Below are 25392 nucleotides of genomic sequence, written 5' to 3'. Positions count from 1 at the left end.
TTTTTTTTGCATTGGATGTGTTACATCAGTGTGTTATCAGTGAAAACCTAAAATCAGAAGCCCTAAATATAACACCAAATTTCCTAGCGTGTAGCAGATGGACTCAGGACCAGTGTGGTATAGTGTACTCCTGATAGCAGTTGGAGACGGATCAGATTTCAATCTGACATCAGCCCTAGTACATATACCCTGCAGGAAGTTCAGCTCTTCAGTATTTTCTGTCTCCATAGCAGTTAGGGACTCTATGCACGCTAGCACAGCGTTAGAGCAATCTTACCAAAGAAAACCAAATTAAGAAGAAATCTTACCTCTACAGATGAGCCCCACTCTCCTGCGGTGACACCCCCTGGGTCCCTCCCCCAGTTGAGAATTCCCAAGGTGATTTCTGCAATCCCTCGGAGGTAAACCTCGGTCCGGCGGCCGGCCCTCGGCGGGGACCTAGCCCCCGACATCGGGTGAGGCTGAGAGGCAGTGGGTATAACCGCGAGCGCGGCGGTGAAGGTATTTTCCCTCCTCCCCCCCCCCCCCCCCCACCCCCCCCCCCCCCCCCCCGTAGCCAGAGACAGCCTGGAATGAAACCGGGAAGCGCCGAGACAAGATAAGGTAGAAATCTATTTAAAAGTCTCCGGTCTCCGAAGCTCAAGGAGACGCACAGATCGCCAGCCGGGACCAGTGCCACCGGGTTGATCGGCCCTAGCAGGGCTAGACTCTGGTCAGATCCAAGGGCCCTCCCACGTGGAGGACCCTCTGAGGTGGTCGTCAATATTGTCCGCGTGGTCGCCGTCACCATTTTTGGCTCTGTTCGCTGCCCTGTTCCGCCGTTTCGATCTGTGTACACAGAGGCGAGCCGTGCGCACAACGTCACACGCACAGGTACCAGGCACACAAGCGACGCGCTTAGCCACGCTGAATGTATAATTTCAACCTGTGTGCACATCTCCTTGCACGCGTGCACCAAACGTACGCGCGCAACTTCGACGCAAACTGGAGCGCACAATTGTACGCGCACAAGCCATGGCACCACCAGAAAATAAACTCAAAGCTCAGGGCCCGGCCACTGCCCTGTGTATACAGTGCAAAGAGGCCCTAGGGGACCCAACTCATGGCCCTCCCCAGCCGGTACCGGACCCCAGCCTCTCGAGCATTATGCCAGACCTAGCATTACACAGCGTGACCCCCCCCCCTCAAACGGGGCTCCCCAAAGACACGGCGCCCCCTAGTCTAGACCCAGCATCTATCTCCTGGGTGGAATTCTTCAAAGGTCTGCATACCTTCATCCACATGCAACTGGGGCCTCCTACAATGCGGCCTCAGGCTCCACCAGAGGACTTCAACATGTCGGGACCCAGGGAAGTGATCCCACCCCCCAGAAGCCCCACCTTCGGCGACACGGACATCTCAGATGAGGAATCAGAACCTCAGAACCCCTGGAGGAAGGGGAACTCCCTCCGAGGACAGAACCCCATTGAACCATGAGACGCTTCTTCACCAAGGACGAGCTTCCAGACCTGGTCACACACAGCTTAAAAGAGCTTGCCATCCCGGGCACAAGTGCCTCGGGGACTCCGTCAGACCTCCCGCCATTTCCCACTATTACAAGCTGGCCAGCAACTAATTGACCTTGAATGGGGGGCCCCAGAAACCACATTCAAAGGGGGCCAGGCTCTGGCAACCATGTACCCTCTGGACCCAGCCACCAAAGATCTCCTGGCATGTCTGAAAGTGGATGCCATGGTCTGCGTGGTCTCGAAGCACACTACTATCCCGGTGGAGGGAGGAGCAGAACTCAAGGATGCTCAAGACAGATGTCTGGAATCTATCCTCAAACTGTCCTTTGACTTCTCCACTATGTCTTTACAGATCACGGCCTGCTGTGCCATGGTGACACACACCTGCTTAGCACAGACCAGGAACAGCACACCTGGGGAAGCCCTGGAAACAGCTGTATCATTCCTTGTGGACATCGCCAGATGAGCATAAGAATTCGGAAGAGGCTCGAAGTCTATGCCATCTCAACGTCGGCAGGCTCCTAGTCCGATACCTGGAAAGTCGGAATCCGTACGAAAGACGGACCATCTATTCGTCCTTCACAGTGGGAAGAAGCAAGGGGAAGCGGCCTCGCGAGCAACCATAGCCCGCTGGATCAAAGAAGTCATCAAGGCGGCCTACGTAGAAGCAGGCAAACCACCGCCTTTACAAGTCAAGGCCCATTCTACTAGAACCCAGGCAGTGTCCTGGGCGGAAACCAAGATGCTATCACCCACCGAGATCTGCAGGGCGGCGGCATGGTCCTCCATCCACACCTTCTCCAGGTTTTAGCGCCTGGATGTTCAGGCTCGGGAGGACACAGCATTTGCAAGGGCAGTACTAAGTGGGTCACGGCAGCCTCCCACCCGGTTCGGGTGTAGCTTTTATACATCCCATTGGTCCTGAGTCCATCTGCTACACGCTAAGAAATGGAGAAATTAATTACCTGATAATTTCGTTTTCCTTAGTGTAGGCACCCAAGGCTGCCGTTACTCATGGAATTCTCGGGGGACATCCCCGGGAGCGAGTGATTCACGGGTAAGCCAAGCTTTCCCTCCAGTTAGGACTCCCACCCTACCGGATGTCGACATTTTCCGGTTGAGGGCACTGCGGTCTCCAGCTATAGCCAATTCAACCAGTTCAAATGAATCAAGTTAACCAAGTTATTCAAATTATTCAGACATACATATATCCACAATGCTTTTCGAGGACTGAAGAGTTGCACTTCCTGCAGGGGTATATGTACTAGGGGCTGATGTCAGATTGAAATCTGATCCGTCTCCAACTGCTATCAGGAATACACTATACCCATTGGTCCCGAGTCCATCTGTCTACACTAAGGAAAACGAAATTATCAGATAAGCAATATCTCCAATAGGCAACCTTCAAATGTTCTTAACTTGCAGAAAATCTGCTTGATTGCAATGCAGGAAATCAGTTTTGTAACCATGGCTACAAGATGCATGATCTATGATTATGTGCAAGTATGTGCTATTGGCAGGTATGAACAGTGCTTATGACTTGGAAAGTGGAGGAATCTTTCCTCTTAGCATAAGAGGGTTCTTTTAATATTGTTTTTGTATTTTACTCCTGGGGTATAAAGATCAGCTGTAACGTATAGAGATATGATGGCAGAAAAAGACCATTTGACCTATCTAGTCTGTATAATCACCACCACTACTACTACTACTACTACTACTACTACTACTACTACTACCCTGTGCTTGTCCCATGCTTGCTTGAGTTCAGTAACTGTTCCCGCCTTTTTCAGACACTTGAAAATGGATTACATTCAGGCACTGTAGGTATTTCTCTGTCCTCAGAATCTGTTTGTAGCTGAGGCAATAGAGGGTGAAATGATTTGCCCAAGGTCGCAAAGAATGGCAGTGGGATTTGAACTCTGGCTTGCAGCCTGCTGCTCTAACTACTAGGTTACTCCCTCCACATGTTATTGTCTCAACCATGTCCAATTGGAGGCTGTTCCATGCATTCAAGACCCTTTCTATAAAGAAATATTTTCTTAGATTACTCCTGAGTCATTCCATTTCACCCTTATTCCATGACCCCTTAATCCAGAGACTCCTTTCCATTGGAAGAGGCCTGCCTCTTGTACATGAAAACCTTAGAGGTATTTAAATGTCTCTATTATATTTCCCTTATCTCCTCTTTCCTCTCGAGTATACATCTTTAGGTCTGTCCACATATCCTTTACAACGAAGGCCACTAACTGTTGTTGTAGGCCACCCTCTGGACTGACTCCATAATTAATATTCCTCAGGCACAATCGCATAATTTGATCTGAGAACAGTATCATTTGTATAGTTTGGTTACCTTGAAAACCAGACCTGTGTGTGAACAGGGTTCAGAAATGTGCACCCCTGGTTTGATGTGTCTTTGCTCTGAGCCTATACTTTGCCTTTGTGATATCTCTGTTTTCCTTAAGATGTCATCATTTTTTTAATTATTATTTTCATGGACAAGCAGGATGAACAGTCCCATATATGGGTGATGCCACTGCATGCATGCAGAGAGAGCATCAGCTCATTGACTAGAAGCCTAGAAGGCTTTGCATAGGTGCAGTAGGCACTGCACCAAGCACTCCTCAGTCAAGCCCTCTCAGTAGCTCCTTGCTTCACACAGGTTCCCTCAGGTTTTCTCTTATTTTTATCCTCAGTTTTCTTCAGAATTCTCTTTTTTCCTTTACCTTTCTCTTTAAAATTTATTTTTATAAATTATTTTAATTTGGCAAGAGCCTTTTTTTGTTTTTTTCTAACTATGGCTGAGACAAAGGCTTCAAGTTTATTAAGGTACTCAGCCAGTAATTAAAAAATGTCCCTCACAAGCATATGCAATACATTTGCTGCCTCGGAATGACCATGTTACTGAGAGTTGTTCTGGGGGTTCATGCAGGCCTTCCAGAACTGTTGAACAGTGAAGGTTTGCCTGAACTCTTCTCACTAACCTTGTTGAATCACAAGTACTCAAGTGTGCAGAGGCTGATCAAGAGATTAGGTGAAATAAAGGATGCTCCAGACTCTGAGCAAGGCTCCCGCTTATTAGCCCAACGGACTTGCCTGCTGCCTCTGAGGATGAGGTTCAAGAGTTTTTCTCTCAAAAAAAAAAAAAAAGGTTTGACTGGAAGACATGGAGTTTGTATTAAAGTTCAGAGGCTATCCTCTCTGAAGTCTGCCCCCCCTAAGGAGGCCAGACAGGAGGATGTGCTGTTGACCCCCATGGAGCTTCAGCATTGTCTGTGTTAATTACATCTAGCACAGCTGTTCCACTTCCTGTGTCCTCAAGACCTCTGTTATGTTAGTAACACAAGAAGGCACGTTATCCAGTATAGTCGTTTCACATTAGTTATTTTCTAGCGGGTAGACAGATTTACTCAGGACCAGTGGCTTTACGCTCCCCTGCCAGCAGATGGAGACTGAGCAAGCTGACATCACAGTATACATAACCCTGCAGTGACCCCAGCCTGCCAGTATTCTCCATCTCCAGCAGATGGTGGACTTACATCTCCCTATGGGATTGTTTTGAGCTTCTTGAAAGGAGAAATTTGAAATTCTATTTTCAGGAAAAGAAAAGCCCCGCTGTTCTGTGGTGATAAATAAAGGTCCCTCCCCAAGTTGAGAATTCCTGAAGCGATTTCCATGGTCCTTCAGAGGTGTACCTTAGTCCGGTAGCTGGGTTTCCTGGTTTGGATTTAGCTGCTAGTTCAGCTAAAAGGCAGCGGGTGCAGGAGGCCGAGAACAGCGGTGACGACAGATGCCCTCTCCCCCCGCAGCCAGAGACTGTCTCTGTACTCAGCCAGTAAGCGCTGAGCTCAAGTACAGTTTAAAAAAAAATAAAGAGAAACTTTTACCTGAATCAGAGATGGAGGGGTTTCAGGACTTCCTCCAGTCTCTGTTCTCGGTGCGCCATGCCGACATTTGTTCTCGCTCCCGTTGGGGTTGGGGAACTGGGCAGCCTGGAGGGTTGAGCGACCTCTGGTGGGCTAGGCCCCGCACTTAGGCTTTTTTCTTGCATACGGCATGGTAGGCTGCGGTGGCCGTTTTCACACGCTCTTGTGCATGTTCTGCTGCCCTCTATAAGCCATCAGTTTGCCACAGTGAGTCAGCTCTTGCACATACGGGCGCTCATTTTTTGACGTGATTTTTATTGCGCACAAAACTTTTTTAGGCGCTTAACGTGGTGCACAGGTTGTGCATGTGCCTTGCCGCGCTTTCTTCTAGGTGCTTATTTTTTGGGCACGTTTCATTTTTGAGCACAAGCTATTCCGATGCATGTTTACCGCAGCGATGGTGCTGGTAAGCAAGAAGCCTAAGCGTTTTCCTATTTGTGTTGCCTGTTATATTAGGGCTTCTAACCTGTGTCAGCACTGCTCAGGCACTCAGGAAGAGTTGTCTTCCTCGGATTTTGCTAAGCCTGGCTCTTTTCATTCTGATGATGGGTTGGTCACAGCCTTAACTGGGGGGGGGCGGCACCAAATCTTGGCTCTCCCTTGAGTGGCTTCTCCACTGGCGAGGGCATTTCTGTGGGACCAGCTCCAGTTCCTTCTGGGCTTGGTCTGGACCCGGCTGCTTTTTCTTGGGTGGAATCTTTTCCAGGCTTACAAGCCTTTCTTCAGGCACAGTCCTCCGCTTCCCCCATTTCTGTCTGGTCAGACCCTCAGCCAGGGGATCACACTGGCTCCTTGAGGGAGTTCCCGACAGGAATCCGGATGGCACTGATGATGAGGTAGATCCTGATTCCCTGGAAGATGGGGAAATTCCTCCAGGGCTGGAACTGTATCAAACCATGTTGCAGTTCTTTCATAGAGATGAACTGCCGGCCCTGATTTCCCAGACCTTGAAACAGCAGGGTGTTCCTGGTTTGGATGCTGTTTCAGAGCCAAAGAAGAATCCCATTTTGGTTTCCTTACATAAAGCTTCTCTTTTTTTCCCCCAGTGATGGATGCCATCAGGAATTGATTGATTTTGGAATGGGATGCCCCGAGGCAAATTTTAAAGGGGGTAGGACATTGGAAGGCCTGAACCCCTGGATCTGGCTGTGAGAGAGCATTTGCTCTGGTATGTGCTGTGTCTAAGTGGATGACTATCCCTATAGAGAGAGGAGCAGCCTTAAAGAATGTACATGATAGAAGGAGTGAGGCTATTCTTTAGCAAGCCTTTTGAGGCAGTGGCGCTGAATTTACAGATTGCCTCCTGTTGCACCCTAGTGGCGAGATCTTTTCTGCTTCTCTCCCTCAGGAAGTTGATGATTCTAAGAGTGAATTCCAGAGCGGATATGGAGCCTGCTGTTGCCTTTTTAACAGTGCAGGCTATGATTTGGTCCGGACCTCAGCCAGAGGAGTGGCTTTGGTGACGGCAGCCAGGCGTCAACTCTGGTTGCGAAATTGGTCAGCTGACACAGCTTCCAAAGCCAATCTTACCAAGAAGCCCTTTAAAGGCTCACTCTTGTTTGGGAGCAAGTTGGAGAAACTGGCCAGTAAGTGGGGCGAGTCTCTGGTGCCTCAGTTGCCGGAGGATAAGAAACAGTTACAGCGCCCTTTTGGTATGAGATGGAGACGGAGCAAATTGATATCACAGTATATATAGCCCTGCAGTGACATCAGCCTGCCAGTATTCTCCGTCTCCAGCAGATGGTGGATGTGCATCTCCCTACTGGGGATTGCTTGAGATTTTACAAGGAGAATTTAAAAAAGAAAAAAGAAGAATTAATTGGCTCGCTCTCCTGCGATGATACCAAATGATCCCTCCCCCAGTTGAGAATTCCTGAGGTGATTTCCATGGTCCTTCAAATTTGTGCCTTGCTCCGATAGCTGGTTTTTCAGCTGGCGTGGACTTAGCTGATTGAACAGCTTAAAGGAGGTGGGTGCAGGAAGCCAAGCATGGCAATGACAGCAGCTGCTCTCTCCCCCAGCAGCTGGAGACAGAGACTGTCTCCAGCTGGAGACAGAGACTGGAGACAGAGCAGCTGGAGACAGAGACTGTCTCCAGCTGCTCTCTCCCCCAGCTGCTCTCTCCCCCAGCAGCTGCTGTCATTGCCATGCTTGGCTTCCTGCACCCACCTCCTTTAAGCTGTTCAATCAGCTAAGTCCACGCCAGCTGAAAAACCAGCTATCGGAGCAAGGCACAAATTTGAAGGACCATGGAAATCACCTCAGGAATTCTCAACTGGGGGAGGGATCATTTGGTATCATCGCAGGAGAGCGAGCCAATTAATTCTTCTTTTTTCTTTTTTAAATTCTCCTTGTAAAATCTCAAGCAATCCCCAGTAAAGCTCAGGTAAGTTTTTAAAAAAAAAAAAAAAAAAAGAGAGATATTACAGAGACAGTGAAGGAGGGTTGCTTATGGATGCCCCTTCCCCGGTCTCTGAGCTTGGCATGCCATTCCGATGATTGACCCGCCCCGAGGGAGGTCCGGGATCGGGGAAGCCTGGTAGGTTGAGCTGCCTCTTTTGGCTAGGCCCCAGTCCGAGGCTTTTCCACTGTGTGCCTCGTGGGTAGACCGCAACAGTGTTTTTGCGCACTTTTGCCTGCATGTTTGGCTGCCCTCTTTGGGACGTCTGTTCAGTGGTGCATCTGTGTTCATGCAGGTTGAACATCCAGGTTTGGATGCTTAGTTGACAGTTTGCTTGGGCGCCCAGGTTAAGCAGTGTCTGGCTTGGACGTGTACTTATCCTGTGTGCACAAATTGGGCATACGTTTGTGTGCGCTTAAGATGAGATGCCTAGCCTTGCAGTATATGCCCAATTTGTGCACACAAGATAAGCGTACGGCCAAACCGGACACTGCTTAACCTGGGTGCCCAAACAAACTCTCAACTAAGCGTCCAAAGCCTTGGATGTTCAACCTGGATGAACACAGAGATGCACCGCCAATTTATATATATAAAATGGCGCCTATAGCTAAGAAGCCTAAGTGCCTTGCCTTGTGTGCCACCTGTCAAATTCAGGTGTCTCAGCCTGGCATGCTCTGTAATGTGTGCCAGTGTTGTTTAGAGGCTCAGGGAGAGTTATCTTCCTCTGATTTTCCTAAGCCTGGTTCTTCCCAGCCTGATGAGATTATGGGTAAAGATGTGTCATGAGAAATGCCTGATATTGGAACTCCCTTGACTGGTTCCTCAGCAGGGCACGGCAGTTCAGTGGGCACCGCACAAGTGTCTCCTGGTTTTGGCATGGATCCTTCTGCCTTTTCTTGGGTAGAATTCTTTCAGGGATTGCAAACCTTTCTTCAGGCACAGTCCTCAGCCCCATCCAATCCTGTCAGGTCAATTCCTCAGATGGTGGCCTCTCCCTCTTCTGGAACAAACAAGGAATAGATGCCCGAATAGTCTTTTCCAAATTCTTTAACGAGTGGAGACGTATAAAATAATTGTTAAAATTCACCCGACTTAGGCTGAGTTTCGCCACCTTCTAGTGACTGCCTCAGGGGCTCTAAATGACTTCTCAAATTGGAAAATCAAATTGTGATGCGGATCAGCATGTGTGGTCTCCACTCGTAACTCGCAGTCTACACTTATGCGGCGCCATTGATTGAATGGAACCGTTAGAGTTCTAAGTGCGGTCTGCTTCATTAAAGATGTGTTTGCACTGTGGACGGTTTTTGAATACACATGTTATACGTGATTCATCACAATTTGATTTTCCAGTCTGAGAAGTCATTTAGAGCCCCTGAGGGATGTGCATGATAGACTGAGGCCATCCTTAAGCATTTGAAGCAGTGGCAGTGACTTTGCAGATAGCTTCCTGTTGTTCCCTGGTGGCTCGTTCTTGTTTGCTTCTCTCTCAGGAGGTTAATGACTCTGGAGTGACTTCCAGGGCAGTTATGGAACCCGCCACTACCTTCTTAGCAGATGTGGGATGCGATTTGGTACTCATCTCAGCCGGCTTCGGTAATAGTGGCCAGATGACAGTTTTGGCCGAAGAATTGGTTGGCTGATGCAACCTCTAAGGCTAACCTTTCGAAAATGCCTTTTATTTATTTATTTATTTATTTATTTATTTATTTATTTAAACAGTTTTATATACCGTTGTGCGGACAAAAGTCCATCTCAACGGTTCACAATTCATCACAGTAAAAAAACGAAAAATAGAAAAATACAGTTATTATATTACAAATATCACTAAAACCATAAAAAAACTATAAAATTACCATAGGCAAAAAGTAAAAGCAATATAAGTAAAAGATTAAAACATGCTAAAAATCATTAAAAGACTCCTATCTTCGTTTTATTCGTCTGCATAAGCTTGCCGGAACAGCCATGTTTTTAGTCCTTTCCGAAATTGTTTCTTATCTTGCTGTAACCTCAAATCTAGTGGCATTTTATTCCAGTGTTTAGGACCCGCAATTGATATAGCTCGCTCACGTACCTCGCACAAGTGAGCGATCTAATGGTCGGGATTGAAAGTAGGCCTTTATTTGACGATCTTAGATCACGTTGGGGTACATGTAGTCTTATTGCGGTATTTAACCAGACTGTTATATCTCCATATAAAATTTTGTGGACAAAACATAAGACCTTAAAAATTATCCTCTGTTCAATTGGGAGCCAGTGTAAATCTTTCAAAACTGGATTAATATGGTCTCTCCTCATATCTGTCAAGATCCGTGCTGCGGTATTCTGTAGAATCTGCAGAATATCGCAGCACAGTATTCTGCAGATTTTAAAAGCTTGCTCTTGTTTGGGAACGAGTTGGAGAAGATGGCCAGTAAGTGGGGCAAATCTCTGGTTCCTAGGTTGCCGGAGGATAAGAAGCAGTTGCCACATCCTTTTGTTATGAGGGATCATCTCAGAGATTCCAAGCATTTTCGTCCCTACAGAGGGACGACTTTTCCGAGGACTCGACTTTTTGGCAGGTCTCAGTCCTTTTGTCCCAGACAGCCCAGGCGAGGCAGCAGCTCGGGTAGTGCAACCTCCCCACTCTCCCAATGAAGGTTTGCCGACCCACCCCCAGAAACAGGAGACAGGGGAATGCCTCTCTCTCTTTTATCAGAGGTGGGTTGAGATCACAACGGATCAGAGGGTCCTGGAAGTGATATGAGAAGGATATGCGCTTGAATTTTGCAGTGTTTCTCGTGTCGTGTTCATGGTGTCTCCCTGCCACTCTCCGCAGAAGAAGCAAGCAGTGGAATGTGTAGTGTCAAGGCTACTCAGTCTGAGGGCTGTGGTTCTAGTACCCACGTCTCAAGAAAATACGGTTTGATATTCCATTTATTTCATTGTGCCCAAGAAGGAGGGCTTCTTTCATCCCATCCTGGATCTCAAAGGGATCAACCATGATTTTTGAATGGAAACATTGCAATCAGTGGTAATGGCTGTGCAGTCGGAGGAATTTCTGACTTCCTTGGATCTGTCTGAGGCTTAACTCCACATTCCTATCTAATTGGAGCACCAACATTTTCTGTGTTTTGCGGTGTTGGGCTGCCATTATTAGTTTCGGGCACTGCCTTTTTGGTCTAGCCACCACTCCCAGAACTTTTTCCAAGATTATAGTATTGGTTGTGTCAGAACTGAGAGAGGATGGGATCCTAGTACCACCCATATTTAGTCAACTGGTTGATTCAGGCCAGGTCTCTGGAAGAGAGCTGTCTGGTGACCCTCAAGATGATCTCCCTGTTAAAGCAGCTTGGTTGGGTGGGAACCTAGCCAAGAGCAGTCTTCAGCCATCTCAGTTGTTGGAGTATCTAGGTGTGCAATTCGACACAATGCAGGCCAAACCTTTTTTTGCCAGAAGCTCGAATTCAAAGGTTCATGTCTCAGATGCATCTCTTGGGTAAGCATTATACCCTTGAGCGTGTGGTCCTATCTAAAGGTACTCTGGTTGGCAGCAAACCTGAACATGGTGCCATGGACGATGGTGCACATGTGTCCATGTCAGCATTCTCTGTTGTCTTGTTGGAACCTCTGCAGTCTCAGGACTATTTGATTCAGCTCTACCTGCTGATGAAAATTTGCTCTTACCTCCAGTGGTGGTTGCAAGCAGATCTGAGAAAAGGCGTTTCCCTGCCATTACCGGGCTGGTTGGTATTCACAACAGATGCAATCCTTCAAGGTTGGGGAGTTCACTGTCAGGAACTAATGGCGTAAGGGTGCTGGAATACAGAGGAGTGTCTCTAGAACATCAATCGGCTGGAAGCCCAGGCGGTCCGGTTGGCATGCTTGCAGTTTAGCAGCAGACTGCAGGGTCGAGAGGTCCGAATAATGTTGGACAACCCAACGACGGTGACTTACATCAATCAGCAGGGAGGAGCCAAGAGCTAGCAGGTATCGCAGGAGATAGACCATCTTATGGAATGGGCAGAAATGCATCTTCAGGTGATTTCGACATCACACATTGCAGGAAAAGACAATGTAAGAGCATACTTTCTCAGGAGGGAATGTCTGGATCCAGGAGAATGGGTATTGTCAGATGAGGCATTCCAGCTGATTGAGGATCAATGAGGCCTTCTCCTTCTAGATCTGCTGGCGACTTCTCACAGTGCGAAAGTTTCTCGATTCTTCAGTTGCAGGAGAGATCCGAAGCCCTTGGGTATTGATGTTCTCATGCAGATCTGACCGGAAGACAAGCTGCTGTATGCCTTTCATCCATGGCCCATGTTGGGCAGAATAGTTTGAAGAATCAAAGGCCACAGGGGGGATGGTGCACCGGATTGGCCTGGAAGACCAAGGCATGCAGATCTGCGAAGACTCCTGGTAGAAACCCCCCTTCATCTTCCACCGCACAGGGGCCTATCCTTCACAAAAAACAACTTTGTTTTGTCTTAAGCCAAGGTATGGCCCTTAAGAGGGCTCGCTTCTTGAAGTGTGGATATTCTTCTGTGGTGATTGCCACCTTGCTACGAGCTCGAAAGTTCTCCACTTCTTTGGCCTATGTGTGGGTTTGGCGAGTGTTTGAGGCTTGGTGTGAAGATCGAGATGTTCTTCCTCAATCAGTTAAGATCCTGCTTATTTTGGAATTTTTGCAGGATGGGTTAAATAAAGGGTTGGCCCTTAATTCCTTGAAGGTACAGGTAGCAGGTCTTGCCTGTTTCAGGGGCCAGGTGAATGGTAAATCCTTGTTGTCTCATTCTGATGTAGCCCGTTTCTTGAGGGGAGTGAGCATCTTAGTCATCCTTTGCATTGGAGTCTTAACCTGGTGTTTGATTTCTTGGTGGGCCCAACGTTTTGACCACGGCTTAACCTTTCTTTGCAGTTACTGATCTCGAAAACTGTTTCTTGTGATTTTGTTCTCGTGTCAAATTTCTGAGCTTCAGGCCTTGTCTTGCTGGGAGCTGTTCCTTTGGGGGACTCCATAAGAACAAAAGATATGCCATACTGGGTCAGACCAAGGGTCCATCAAGCACAGTATCCTGTCTCGAACAGTGGCCAATCCAAGTTACAAGTACCTGGCAAGTACCCAAACATTAAATAAATCTCAAGCTATTATTGCTTATTAATTAATAGCAGTTTATGGATTTTTCCTCTAGGAACTTATCCAAACCTTTTTTAAACCCCGTTACACTAATTGCCATAACTACATCCTCTAATCAATAACCAACCTCGTTCCCTTTGAAGAATAACTACATCCTCTGGCAGTGAATTCCAAAGCTTAAACTACGTGCTGAGTGAAAAAGAATTTTCTTCGATTTGTTTAAATGAGCTACTTGCTAACTTCATGGAGTGCCTCCTAGTCCTTCTAAAATCTGAGAGAGTAAATAACCGATTTACATTAACTTGTTCAAGTCCTTTCATGATTTTGTAGACCTCTATGAGCGATACAGCTGAGTACTGTTCCTTCATTCTTGCCTAAAGTGGTCTGGGATTTTCACTTGAATCAATCTATTTCCTTGCGGTCCTTGGATAAGGAAAAAGATGCGGAAGAATATTGCCTGTTGCATCCCTTGGATGTCAAGAGAAATGTCATGAGATATCTGGAGGTTTCTAAACCTTTCTGAAAGATGGATCACCTGTTTGGCCTTCATGGTGGAGAAAAACAGGGTGAATCAGCTTCGCGGGCTACAGTAGCTCGCTGGATTAAGGAGATGGTCACAGCTGAGTATGTGGCTGCTGAAAAGCCATTGCCTACTCAGATTAGGGCTGATTCCTCTAGAGCTCAGGCAGTATCATGAGTGGAGATTAGATTGTCGTCTCCCGTTGACATTTGCTGAGCTGTGACATGATCCTCCTTAAACACCTTTTCCAGGTATTATAGTCTGATGTGCAGGCCTGGGAGGATGCCGCCTTTGTACATGCAGTGTTAATTGGACCGCGGGTAGCCTCCCACCCTATTCGAGAGTAGCTTGGGTACATCCCACTGGTCCTGAATCCATCTATCCACATGCTAGGAAATAAGAGCTTTCTACTTACCTGATAATTTCCTTTTCCTTAAGGTGGATAGATGGATTCAGCTTCCTGCCCTTGGCTGCCAAATGATAGTGTGATGGTCCTCCTGTATGACTACGTGTTCCAGGGGATTACTGGTATGTTCATCCAGTCCCTAGACTAGTATGCATATGTTCTTGCCTGAGTTCAGTGTTTCTTGTTGGTTGAGTACAGAAATTGTTGTCTATTTTTAATCAAGTTTTTTACTACTCTGTCCACAGTTGCTTTTGAAGAGAATACTGGCAGGCTGATGTTACTGCAGGGGTATATATATACTGTGACAGTTTGCTCCGTTTCCATCTGCTGGTAGAAGTGCATAACCCACTGGTCCTGAATCTATCAATGTGACTTAAGAAAAAGGAAAATATCAGTTAAGTAGTAATTTCTCATTTTTGGGTCCTTCAAATAGTAAAGTAGAGAAACAAACTAAGATTAAAAGAAGTCCTGCCAAACAGACCTCCAAGGATATGCATTCAACAGGTGCCATAAAGTCTTGATAGCAAAAACCTTTGCTCTACTCAGTGTAAATTCCTTTGAGTCAGCACCACCCAGGATAAAGGGGGCACGGTGTTGTACTCCAAGAACTTCCTAATCCTAAAGAAGTATGGAAGCCTGCTTCCCATTCTAGATTTCAGAGCCCTGAACAAACTTTTTTTTTTAAATAACACTTTATTATTGTCAACCAAAAGAGGATAGCATCTCCATATTGTAAATAGAAAAACAAAGGAACAGTTACAAAACAAATGTTTGAGAACAACAATAAATATACCTATATGATCCCACACCCTCCCCCCCCCCCCAGACTTTCTGCACATCTACAAAGTGCAAGAGTCACTTGTTTCAATACACAACAAGACTGATCAACAGATCATTGGCATGACCTATCATGACATATGTTCCGTCCAAGACATATAAGGACCCCTTATGGAGTGAAATTTCCACAAATTGTCGTTTAGCAGCTGTGATTTTGCTCAGCGTACACACTGTATCAAGTCTAGAAAGCACCTTATTCAGAGGCAGGGCAATTTTCTGTTTCCAATAGCTCACAATCTCAATCCTGGCCTCTATGTAAAACTGTTGTGTCAGAATTTGGATACCAGTACACGTACTTTCAAGAGGACAATTCAGAAGTGCAATCTCCGCCGACAAAATAACTTCTTGTAGATCTCTGATAGTCATTATCTGTTTCCAAAACAATTGAATAACAGGACAAACCCACCAGATATGGAAAAAGGATCCCACAGAGTTGCAACCCCTCCTACAAAGGCTACTAACATTGGGATAGAACCTGTGTATTTTATCAGGCGTATAATACCATTGCTACAGCAGTTTATAACTATTCTCCAAGATTAAAGAAGAGATAGATGATTTGCTGGTTTTAAGAAAAATAACATCCCATTCCTCCTCTGAAAGAGAGCGACCCAGATCTTTCTCCCAAGCTTGAATATGCAAGGGTTTGCGATCTTGTTGAGAATTTAGCAACACAAATTTTGGAAATTAACCCCCCCCCCCCTTAGTACAAACTCCCTCAAATAAAGATTTCCCATGCATTAAATGAGAGCCATTTTTACCACTACATAAGAAATGAGACAGTAGTTGATAAGAAAGAAACTCTGAAAGAGGAAGGTTATGTCTCTGACACAGAATATCAAAAGAAATCATTCAATCCACATCCCATATATGTTCCACCAGATAAATAGCACGATCCTTCCAGAGTTTAACTGCATGAAGAGGAATACAAGGAGGAAAAGAAACATTATGAAACAAATGAAAAGAAAGAGAAAATAATCCTGGGTTCCCACTAATCAACACCAACTTTTCAAAATATTTAGCGTATTACGGGTAATTGGTGCCATGTCGCAACATTCACGCCAGGTGTGTCAGGACTGCCAAAGGGTTACCGAAAGGGGCATAGAACTCATCCAAGATTGTTCTATCAAAACCCAGTGCTTAGTATGACTGGAGGAATGCCATTCAGCCAACGAACATAGCTGAGCGGCCACAAAGTACCACAAAATGTTCAGTACCCCTAAGCCGCCATCATATTTAGGTTTATACATGACTCTTCGGCAAACCTGGGAGGTCTTCTTTTTCCAAATAAAACTATTTTCTGCTACCAGGATTTTAACAGCTAGTAGACACATGAATTGGCAAAGTTTGAAACAGAGCCATTTTGGTAAAACATTCAGTTTTATCTCTGAAATCCTCCCAAACCTCAAAAGAGACAAACGTTCCCATTTTTCCAAATCTTGCCAGAGATTTTTAAGCAAAGGGGGATAATTGAGAGCAAAGAGTGCCTACCAAGATAAACCCCAAGATATTTAATCTTGCTCGAGGCCCATTTAAACGGGTGATGTTTGTGTAAGAATAATTCTACATCGGAATCACACGAGATATTAAGTATCTCGGACTTCTCCCAGTTGATCTTAAAACCATACACTTTACTGAAAGCTCCCAAAGCCTTTTCTGTTGAGGTCAATGAAGTATGGGGATCACTAATGGTAAACAGAATACTATCAGCAAAAAGGGAAAGCTTATTTGTTTGTGAGCCCAGTTGAAACCCTGAAATGAGTCTATCATTGCAAATTTTAATAGCCAGGGGTTCAAGAAAAATAGCAAATAAACAAGGGTGATAAGGGACAGTCCTGTTGGGTACCCCTCCCCACAGAATACCCATTTACCTTGATGCAAGCTCTAGGCCAATCATACAATTCAGAAATCCAAGAACAAAAAAATTCACCAAAACCCATTTGCTCAAGTGTATAAAGTAAAAAGGAACAGTGCACTATATCAAACGCTTTTTCGGCATCGATGGTTAGAAAGAGAGAGGAGATACTCACTTTCTTTATGGGCCCACTAAATAATATCCACCAGCTTACGGACATCATCTCCCGCCATCCTTACAGGAATGAACCCCGCCTGATCCTAGTAAATAAGATGCCCAATCAAATTGTTAAAGATGGTCAACTAAGGTTTTGTCCAATACTTTAAGATCAAAATTTATTAAAGAAATGGGCCGATATGACCCACAGGTTGGCAGGATCACGGCCAGGTTTAACAATAATGGTAATACCTGCCACATTAGAATCCTGAAGCAGAGATCCCCCAGTTCTCAGAAAATTAAATACTTTTTGCAAATGGGCTACAAGAAAGCGTGCAAACTGTTTATAGAATCCAGCTGACAGTCTATCAGGTTCGGGCACCTTACCCACTTTATGGGCCGGATTTTCAAAGCTCTACGTGCTCCGGTACTATTTTTAAAATTTTATTTATTTATTTATTTTTAATTTTTATATACCGGAATTCCTGTATACAATACAAATCAATCCGGTTTACAAGTAACGAAAAGGTTGCCCTGGTCTGGGAGGTTAGACCAGGGTTTTTTTTTACATGGAACATTGAACAATAACAATCAGCCATTGAACCTTATTACAACTATTTAACCTTATTACAATGAACATTGAAAGTAATAATAATTATATTTAACAAATTTAACAATTAACAAAACCTTAACCGTGTAATGAATAGTATGTGTGAGTTCATCTTTTTACAAGGAATTTTAGTAACGAATATGGTCTGCAAAAAGCGGCTATATAAAGGTGAATAACGACTGTTAAATAGACATGAGAATAAGTAAGTGCGGGTATGAAATTAAGTGTCAATGTGTTAGTGACACCCTGCAATGGTTGGATTTGAGAGTCAGGAGGAGGTGCCTAGTTAAGAGTCAGGATTTGAGAGTCAGGAGGAGGTGCCTAGTTACACTCTGGGAATTGGAACGCTTGCCTGAAAAGCCAGGTTTTTAACCTTTTTTTAAACTCTAGTAGATTGGGTTCGGCCTGGCAATGCGCGTAAAGCCCCGGGATGCATGTAAGTCCCAGGGCTTTACTAAAGGGGCGGTCCGGGGGTGGGCGTGGGTGGTCTGGGGTGGGGCCAGAGGCCTCCGACATAGCGGCCATTGCTGCTGTGTCAGAGGATCGTGTGCCGGCAGGCTGCCGGCGAGCGAAACTTGCGCCTGCTCAGAGGCAGGCGCAAAAGGTAAGACAAAAGGGGGGGGGGGGTTAGAGTAGGGCTAGGGGTGAAAGGTTAGGGGAAGGGCGCTCGCGCACGTTATAAAATTGGGCATACATGTGTGCACGCCGGGTAGCGTGCGCACATTTACTCTCGCGCGCACCTTTTAAAATCTACCACTATGATTCTTAATAGCTAACAAAATCTCTGGACTAGAGATTTCTCTATCCAAAGCTTCCTTCATTTCCTCTATCAGTTTAGGTAAGGAAAGATCCTGGAAATAAGCCTTAATTGAAGCCAAGATTATAGAAGCGTCAGTACTATATAAATCCCCACATAATTTAAGGAACCTATTCCTAATATTAGTAGTATTAGTCAGAATCGCCCCAGTTTCAGCCTTAATTTTTAAAATATGGTTTTGAAGAGATACTTCTTTTTTCTATTAGCCAACAACTTTCCTGCTTTCTCTCCACTTTCAAAATATTCTTGCTTAACAAGATTGAGGGTGTGTGCAAGATTTGACACTTCGAGTCGTTTCTTCTCAGGCCTTAGATAGTTTAGACAATGTTTGCTGTGAGCCATCAGAAAGATGTTGGAGGCACAATTGAATGCTATGCCTTAAAGCCTCACATTCTTTTTCTTTCTGCCTTTTAAGAAAGGAGACTCTAGAAATCAAAAGTCCCCAAACATAAGCCTTCAGGCAGTCCCATATTACAGTAGGGGATGAGTCACCATTATCATTTCTAACCAGGAAGTCTTGAATGTCATTGGCTAAGGACAATCCTTATCTAATAACAATGATTCATTTAAACACCAAAGTTTATGTCCCTGATCATAATTAGTGAAAAGAATATGCACCAATATAGAGGCATGATCAGACCAAACTATGGCTTCTGTACCCATAGCAATGATAGGAGAATGGATTTGTCCACCAAAAAATAATCAATTCTCAAATAAGAATCATGAGAATTGGAATAAAATGTATAAGAGCGTGAGATGGGGAAATGCATTCGCCAAACATCTGTCAGATGCCGGTCTTCCATAATATCCTTCAATTTTCCCCTATGGAATTTCGCTAAGGAAGATGAGCCCTGTAAAGTATCTAAAGCAGGAGATTTAGCTACATTAAAATCCCCTCCAGTGATCAAATTACTAGAGCAAGAGGTAAGCAATATTTGGTGAAGTCTCTGAAAGAATATCCCTTGTTCTGTATTAGGGACATAAATATTCACCAAAGTATATGGAACACCATTCGCCAGAATCTGCAAAATTAAATATCTATCCAAGGGGTCTTTAACACACATTTATTTATTTATTTATGCCTTTTATATACCGTAGTTCCAAAAGTAGATCACAATGATTTACAAATATACAAATATTTTTAAAGAGATAGTAAATTTCAAACTGCATTAATATAAAAGAATGAAAAGGATATGAGAATAATGGAAGAATTCATTATTATAATAATGGAGAATAATTCCAAGGAATGATTTAAATAGAAAGTTTAAGAAAGCATACAAATTAAAGAAAATTATGAGTGAGATCAGTCTTTTTACTAAGTATATATGAATAGTTTCAGGTGAGTTCGTAGGCTTTTTTGAAGAGCCATGTTTTTAGGTCTTGTTTGCATTTCTTTTTTTCAGTTGTTAGTCTTAGAAGAGTAGGAAGGGAGTTCCAAAGTTTGGGACCAGCAATAGAAAACAAACTATTTCTGATTTGGATAAGATGAGCAGTATGTTAGAAGATATTGAAGAATGCCTTGTTTTGGGATCTTAGGTCTCTTGTTGGATTGTAGAGTTGTAAAGAAATTCCTGGAGGAGATGAGTCAATATTATTGATGATATTGAAGATAATTGATAATACTTTGTATTGGATTCGGAAGGTTGCTGGATGCCAATGAAGATCTATCAGGGTGGGAGTGATATGGTCAAATTTTCTAGTTCCGATAAGAATTCTGGTGGAGGCATTTTGGAGTAGTTGAAGAAGTTTAATTAAGTTTGCAATTAAGGCCTAGAAAAAATGAATTGCAGTAGTGTAGATTAGAAAAAATTAGGGTTTGTAACACTGTGCGGAAGTGCTGGAATATTAGTAAAGGTTTCAGACGGTGAAGCATTCTAAGTTTGGCGTAACCAGATTTGATGATCTTCGAAATATATTTTTTCATCTTGAGATTTTCATCAGTTTAGATTCCTAGGTCACGAACATCATTAGCAGTTGATATATTGGCTATTTCTTTTTTTATTTATGAGATTTTAACATAATTATACAAGTATCCACTTGTTAGGAAATTTACAATGTAGTATGCAATAAGGTACATAATATTGTTATAAACATTCAAAAGGAAATAAAATAAATCTACATTTGTATATGATAGAAGAAATAAGAGGAGAGCTGGAGAAATGGAACGTTACCTAATCATAATGACTAATAACTTCAAGAAAATAAGGCCTTCTGAGCAGGTACCACACCATAATTATTTAATACCAAACCAATATTGGAAAACTTTAGGTGTGGGAATCCAAAAATGCTCTCAAATGAGACAGTTCAAAGTACACATAATCTTGGATATTTCAGCATTATTAGAGACTTCGCAAGAATTAGTTATTTCAAGAAGGAGACCTTTATTGGTCTCTTTCGCTTTTCTATTGGATAAAAACACTGTTTTTAGGTATTTTTTCAGGAATAGGCATGTTCTGTTTCATGGCTATAAAGTCTGGTGCTGCTACCCAGATCTAATTAAAGCTACCCAAGTTAGAAGGAAAATGATTCTATCAATCGAGAAATTTACAATGTAGTATGCAATAAGGTACATACGAAGTATACAATGTAGTATGCAAGAAGGACATACAAAGTCCGCGGGAGAGCGGGTGAACCCCCGGCACGCGCACAGGCCACTCTCCTGTGCACACGATTCACTATGCAAATTAGGCCCGGCGGTAAAAACAGGCAAAAGGAGGCGCTCGGGACACTAGCACGTCCCTAGCACCTCCTTTTAGACCGGAGCGGCAGCTGTCAGCAGGTTTGACAGCCGACGCTCAATTTTGCCGGCGTCGGTTCTCGAGCCCGCTGACGACCACAGGTTCGGAAACCGGACGCCGGCAAAATTGAGCGTCCGGTTTTCGAGCCGCGAGCCAACTTCAAATTTTTTTTTTTTTTTTTACTTTTGGTAACTTTTGGGGACCTCCGACTTAATATCGCCATGATATTAAGTCGGAGGGTGCACAGAAAAGCATTTTTTACTGCTTTTCTGTGCACTTTACCGGTGCCCGAAGAAATTAGCGCCTACCTTTGGGTAGGCGATAATTTCTGAAAGCAAAATGTGCAGCTTGGCTGCACATTTTGTTTTCTGAATCGGGCAGGAATACCTAATAGGGCCATCAACATGCATTTGCATGTTGTGGGCACTATTAGGTTCAGGGGGTTGGACGCGCGTTTTCGGCCCCTTACTGAATAAGGGGTAACGCTAGCGCGTCAAAAACACGCGTCCAATAGAGAGTTAACAGTGCTCTCCGTCGGAGCGCATTGTACTGTATCGGCCCGAGAGAGAGCTGAAGCCCTGCAAAAGGGAGCATTATTCCAGCTGCGTTTCCCTTGCGAATGTTGTTTCAGCAGCAAGATATTTTGGCTATTTCTAAGTTTAGTATGGAAGGTTTTGGAGATGTATTTTCTTTTCTTAGCCAAATTACAATCAAAAGTAAAACCTTGGGAAAAGAGGATACAAATGCCTATATAAGTAGCACCCTTGCAACAGGGAGTAAAATAAGAATGTTGAAATCTAGGAGACTGAAGCAAATGTTCAAATCTACTCTTTAAATGAGTTTCTTGAATGAAAACGATGTCTGCTCGAGTGTGGTTGATTTCCCTAAAAAGGAGGTGCCTCTTGTATGGTGAATTAAGACCCTTAGCATTGATAGAAGTAATATGAAAAGAAGCCATTAGAAATGGTTGAGTAAAAGGGAAAAGACCAATACAAACCACCCCAAAAAAATACTGAGAGTAAGGGGACCCAGCCTACAATCTGTATGAGAAAAAAACATGACACCCTTAATAGCGATCTTTATTAATATAAAGGGGTATCCTTTGAGAGAGAAAAAAAGAAGGGAGACAATGCTAGGTCACAAGATAAATACCACAAAAAACTCTCCACCCTATAATTAATCAGAGCCGCTAAAACCTCCATGCAGATCATTTCCTCTTACTCCAATGGAGGAAGGTTGGTCATCCATAGAATTGGGACTCTCTCTCACCGCCTAGAAAAAAAAAAAGAAAGAAATAACTGAAGCATAGAACAATATAAGGAATTAATAGTATCACAAGGAGCATAGAACCATCTCATCAACATAAGGAGCTCCACATAAATAGAAAACCTGGCAAAACTGAGCTTGAGAGAAAATTTAGCACAGCAATAAGAATTGCTGAATGAAAGAAAAGTTATGTGATATCCGTAGAAACAGAAAATCCTCCGGAGTGCCTCCTGAATCTACTATTGCATTTGCCAGCTCTCTGCGAAGTTGGAAGTGAGGTCCTCGTGCTGGTAATTTTAGTAGTCTTCGGTGCTTGTGGAGAAGCAGTAAAGCTTCAGGTCCAAAGAGCAGGAATGGCATCAGCAACAGAACGAACTTTAGAAGTCACTCCCTCAATGGAGAAGGATAATCCAAAGGGATGAAGCCACATATATGTGATGTTCTCTTTATGCAGGAAAGAGGTAACTTCTCGCAGCTGGTGTAGGTTTTGAAGAGTGGCATGTGAGAGGTCAGCATATATTGCAATATATTGTTCCTTCCAGGACCATGAGAGTTGCTTTTTAGCAGCTGTAGCGACCTTTTCTTTTATAGTGAAGTTGTGAAAACAAACTATGACATCGTGGGGCCAGTTATTATTGAAAATGCCTGATGAGCCCTATCCAATTTAATAGCTGGGGGATCGTTTGGTCATCTTCTGAGGATGACATGAGAAGAAATTTGCAGAAACGCTCAATTAGAGCCATGCAGTCAGCATTTTCGGGGGACTCCCAAAAACCTCTGAAGCGCAAATTGCTCTGTTGTGCCCTATTATCTAGGTCAGCCAGAGCAAATCTCTTGAAGATTTTTAGAGGTCTCCGTTTGGCATTCTAGGCGGGTATCAAACTCGTCGAAACGATGATCCAAGGTGGCGATCTCCTTAATTTCCTCCACCATACCTATTAATTCTTTCTTGTGATCTTTCAGATCTTTGCGCAAACTGCAAAACCATTCCCTGAATTTGTCTTGGGATGGTAAATCTGCCGGAGGAACTGTCTGTGTATCAGCAAGGTTGGAGCCTTCTTCTAGGCCTTTCGGGCGATCGCCAATGCTGTCCTACCTGTCCTCGGCTGCACCGCCTTTGTCATAGGAATATTGATGAAAATCTACCGATTTCGCTTAGCAGCCATCGCACTATCGGCACGATAAAACAGACTCGTTAGTATAGTATAAAAAGTGGTTCTAGAATCTCCGATTAAATAAGATTCACTAGGTAACGAGAGGAGCTCCGCAGTTAAGCTTCCATCTCCACCGATGTCATCACTTCCTCCTCAACAAATTCTTGTACAGGTAAAAATTCTAAATCTTTACCCTTCCCAGGATTTTATGCTTCCTGGAGAAGGAAAACCGTCTGTGCTCTCTAGACTTGAAGGATACAGATATTTGCATCCTAAGTCGTTCAGAAATAAAAACTGAATTCCTGTTTGTTAGTGGTGGACAATCATTTTCAATACAGAATCATCTTTGTAGCCTAACAGCAGCTCACTGGGTCCTCTCAAAGCACCTGTTGATGGTGTCTGCACACTTCAGAAGGCATGAAGTTTTTCATTTCTCCATACCTAGAGGACTTTCTCATCAAGAGATTCAAGTATTGCCCCTATAAACTCAGGTTGGCAATTTAGAGATAGATGGGACTTTCCATAATTCATGATAAATCCCAGACTCTCTAAGAGACGAATCACCAAACACAAGGCCTCCCCTGTAGAGGCCTCAGAGTTGTCCTTGTGCTTGGTGATTCATCTCTTAAAGAATCTGGGATTTATCATGAATTATGGAAAGTGCCTCCTACCTCTAAATTACCAACTAGAGTTTATAGGGCAGTACTTGACTCGGAAAAGGCCAAGGTCTCCCTCCTCCATGGCCAGGTGAGCAATACTGTACTGGCGGTTTGCAGTCTATTCTACAGTTCACCCATAACAGTGAGGGTCTTGCTCTGGATGATGGGACATATGACCTCAACAGTTTATATACTCCCGAAGGCCAGGTTACAAATGAGGCAGTCTTAGTGGTGCCTGTATACTCAGCCAAACCTATATGCTCAAAGTCTCAGTCACAGCATGAGTGACCAGAAAACGCAAAGTACTTAATAGTGTGGCTGGTCGGTGACCATTTCACATCAAGATGTCCATTTCAAATGCCACTACACCGTGATCTTTATGGCATATGCATCCCTTTCTCAGGATACCTATTTCACCATCAGTTTTTTGGAACTTGGAGCAATATATTCAGTGCCCCTAGCCTCCCACGATTGTGTGGCTGCAGGAGAAACCTCATAATTAGTTTGCTTTCGCATAATTGACAATGCCACAGAATCAAAATACCTGAAGCTTTCCACCTCCTTATTTCAATCTTTTAAAGAAAGCTACAAGGGTGCCTGCCTTCAATCTCATCTCTCCCTGTTCCTATTTGAGCCCCTCCCCTTATAAACAGCTTGCAGGGATCCAGAGGGAGGGGATGAGGCTGAGGTTTCCTAATTGTCCCTTTCCTTCTGTTGCTTCTCTTTCTTCCCCCAATTCTCTTGTCCTGAAGCGAGAAGTGAAGTTAGAGTAGACAGAGGAAGCAATGTTTGATCTGTCATACAGTTCCTGTTAGAAGAATTTCATCTTTATAAAAAGGTTTTTGCACTTGCATATGTGGCCAATCATGTACCATTTATAGAAACCTGGAGGGGTTTTTGAAAGTCTGCAACTGGTGGTGTCTCACAGCTGGCAGAGAGGCAATTTTATTCAATTCATAGAAGCCTTGATGCCAACAAGTTTCAAATTTGTGCTAATTCAACCCCTTTTGTATCTGATCATGGGCCCAATATATGTGCACATATCTCTCTGTCGGGCCAATACAGTACAGAGCGCTCCGACAGAGCGCACTGTTAACCCGCCATTGGATGCACGTTTTTGACACGCTAGAGTTACCCCTTATTCAGTAAGGGGCCGAAAACGCGTGTCCAACCCTCCGAACCTAATAGCGCCTGCAACATGCAAATGCATATTGATGGCCCTATTAGGTATTCCTGCGGGATTCGGAAAACAAAATGTGCAGCCAAGCCGCACATTTTGCTTTCAGAAATTAGCGCCTACCCAAAGGCAGGCGCTAATTTCTTTGGGCACTGGGAAAGTGCACAGAAAAGCAGTAAAAACTGCTTTTCTGTGCATCCTCCCGACTTAATATCATGGCGATATTAAGTCGGGAGGTCCCGAAAGTTTCCAAAA

At 44.2% G+C, this 25392-nt stretch overlaps 1 protein-coding gene across 10 annotated transcripts in view; it reads left to right on the top strand.

Moving 5' to 3' along the window:
- Nucleotides 1–25392, top strand: part of TIAM1 (T cell lymphoma invasion and metastasis 1) — a 357042-nt gene that overhangs the window by 199907 nt on the left and 131743 nt on the right. The window lies entirely within an intron of this gene.

This window comes from Rhinatrema bivittatum, chromosome 5 (assembly GCF_901001135.1).
Source record: "Rhinatrema bivittatum chromosome 5, aRhiBiv1.1, whole genome shotgun sequence".
Lineage (NCBI taxonomy): Eukaryota > Metazoa > Chordata > Amphibia > Gymnophiona > Rhinatrematidae > Rhinatrema > Rhinatrema bivittatum.
This window is presented reverse-complemented; position numbering and strand designations above follow the sequence as displayed.